The following is a 2,500-nucleotide window of genomic DNA, read 5'->3' on the forward strand; positions in this document are numbered from 1 at the left end:
TGAATGTCAACGTGAAGAAATTCAAAAAAGCGCGGGTAAACGGCGGGAGTAACTATGACTCTCTTAAGGTAGCCAAATGCCTCGTCATCTAATTAGTGACGCGCATGAATGGATTAACGAGATTCTCACTGTCCCTACCTACTTCCCTCAGGGGATGAACATCTTCGGGTGTTCATTACGGGGATCGCCAAACCCGAGGTACCCTAGGACCTGGTGGCTTGCCACCTTGTATATACCGTCCTGATCTAGTCATGTCTTAGGCAGGATGGGGAGCTTGGCTTAATCACCCGGCTCAAAGAGGAGATAACCTCTGTAAAAACCCCGAATCTTAAGGTGAGATAGGTGCCGATAAGATGCATGGCCGGTGGGATGTCCGGTCCTTAACTTTCTTACCACCGGGCACCTGGCGCACCCGGTGGGAAATTTAGCCTTCTGTTTGGTAAGGGCGCACTGCCATTCAGTGACCTTCCTTTCGACCCTTCTCGTGGGATTTACTATGTCACAAATTTCTAAAAAACCCGTCACGAGGGATCGTGCTCCCTCTATATCCGCACGCTCTCCTGCTCCTGCTTCTTCTGATTCTCATGCTAAGGCGCAGGGATCTTCTCATGGTCTGTCTAAGTTGGTCATTCCTCCACCCCAGTCGACTAGCGCTGTCTCTTCTCCAACTTTGCCTTCTCCTTCAAGTTCGGCATCCGGTCGTCTTTCTCCTCTGCCGCCTGATCTTTCTTTGTCTACTGCGGACTCCATGTCGTCAGTTAGAAGGTATCTAGAGGCCACTTTGTTTTCGTCTGCCGCTAAGATCCCGAAGGCACAGATTGAAATCGTTCTCGCTTCTTTTCGCCGTGTGGAGCAGCTTTATTCTTCTGCTCAATCCAGGATTTCCTATTTGGAGGGCCGCCTCGAGGAGAGAGACTCTGGTCCAGCTGCGTCAGCGGCTGATCCTGCTGCTCCCCCTCGTTCTTTCGCCTCTGTAGCCGCCACCTCTCTTCTAAAATCGTCTCCCCCGGTTCCACCTAAAACTCATTCGATCATCATAAATTCTACCATATCGAGTGATGCAGATGAGGTCAAGTCCACGGTGGCATCCATGTTGCGAAAGTCACCGTCTGTTCGCATCCACAGCGTCAGAAAGCTGCGCAGCGGTTCTGTCATTATCGATGCTTCCTCTGAGACCGATGTTTCGGTAATCAGGAAATCGGTCGCTTCCTCGGAGACGCTTAGCTGTTCCGATCCGAAAAAGATTCAGCCCCGCATTAAAATCTTCGATGTTCCTAAGATAATCGTCGAGGAGCGCTTCATTGATGATCTTCTCACAAAAAATGTTGACAGTGAGGAGTTGAGATCTGCTTTTCGCCCTCAGATTAGGCTGGTCACTCGCCTTAAATCCAGGTTCTCGGATAGAGAACATTTCGTGGTCAGTGTTCCCGCATCTCTTCGTTCCATTTTGCTTGGTCGTGGTCGAGTCTTCCTGGATGTGGGCTCACATCATGCGGTCGATCACTTCAACATTATGAGATGTTTCAACTGTCAGCAGTTCGGTCATTCATCAGGATTGTGCAAGAGGCCAAAGTGTTGCGGTTTTTGTGCTGAAAGCGGTCATTCCTTCAAAGATTGCCCCGTCAAATCATCCCAGCCATGCTGTGTCAACTGTAAGTCTGCCGGTGGCGGTGTAGCGGTAACTCACGATACCTCAAATAGGGAATGTCCATCTTACCTAAAGCAACTTGCCAGATATAAGGGTCTCATTGACTATCAACAATGAGTACTCTAAAGTTTATTCAGATTAATGCCCAGCGCTCGGCGTCCGTCACTTCCGCGGTCTGTCAACTAGCGATGCAGTGGTCATCGGATATCCTGGTTATCCAGGAACCGTACCACGCCTTCGGAGAACTCAGGTGCCTTGGTCTGCGTTCTTCTGTAATCTCATCTAAGGGGGGGATTCCGATGTCGGTAATTGTTGTCCTTGATCCTGCTTTGGAGATTTTCGCTCTTTCCCAGTTTTGCGATATTCATATCACCGCTGCTCTCATTACTTTCGGTTCACGTAGATTTCATCTCTTCAACGTTTATTGCCAATTCAATCAGGATATAGATATCTTTCTGAATAAGCTGGATCATATGATTTCGTCCCTAAACACTTCTCAGTTCATTATCTGCATGGACTCGAACGCCAAATCCCCCCTCTGGTTTTCCAACTCACGAGACTCTCGGGGTTCTTTCCTCGAGGATTTCATCGCTCACCATCGCCTTGTTATTTGCAATACGCATGGCCAACCTTCCACATTTTGGTCACCCAACGGTGAATCAAATATTGATGTGACCCTGGCTACTTCAGCACTGGCGGACTGTGTCGGGCGCTGGCGCGTCTATGACGGACTTGGTGTCGGTGATCATCGCCCTATTTCCTTCGTGTTGGATCCTGGCATTTCTGGACAATATCAGGTCGTGCCTGCGGTTAGCAGGCCGCGATTTATTCATTCTCGGGCTGACTGGGAGC

General features: G+C 49.4%; 1 pseudogene; it reads left to right on the forward strand.

Annotated features, from left to right (window-relative positions):
- Positions 1-2,500, forward strand: part of LOC123688254 — an 8,878-nt pseudogene that overhangs the window by 2,635 nt on the left and 3,743 nt on the right.

Source organism: Harmonia axyridis, chromosome X, assembly GCF_914767665.1.
Source record: "Harmonia axyridis chromosome X, icHarAxyr1.1, whole genome shotgun sequence".
NCBI classification, from domain to species: Eukaryota; Metazoa; Arthropoda; class Insecta; order Coleoptera; family Coccinellidae; genus Harmonia; species Harmonia axyridis.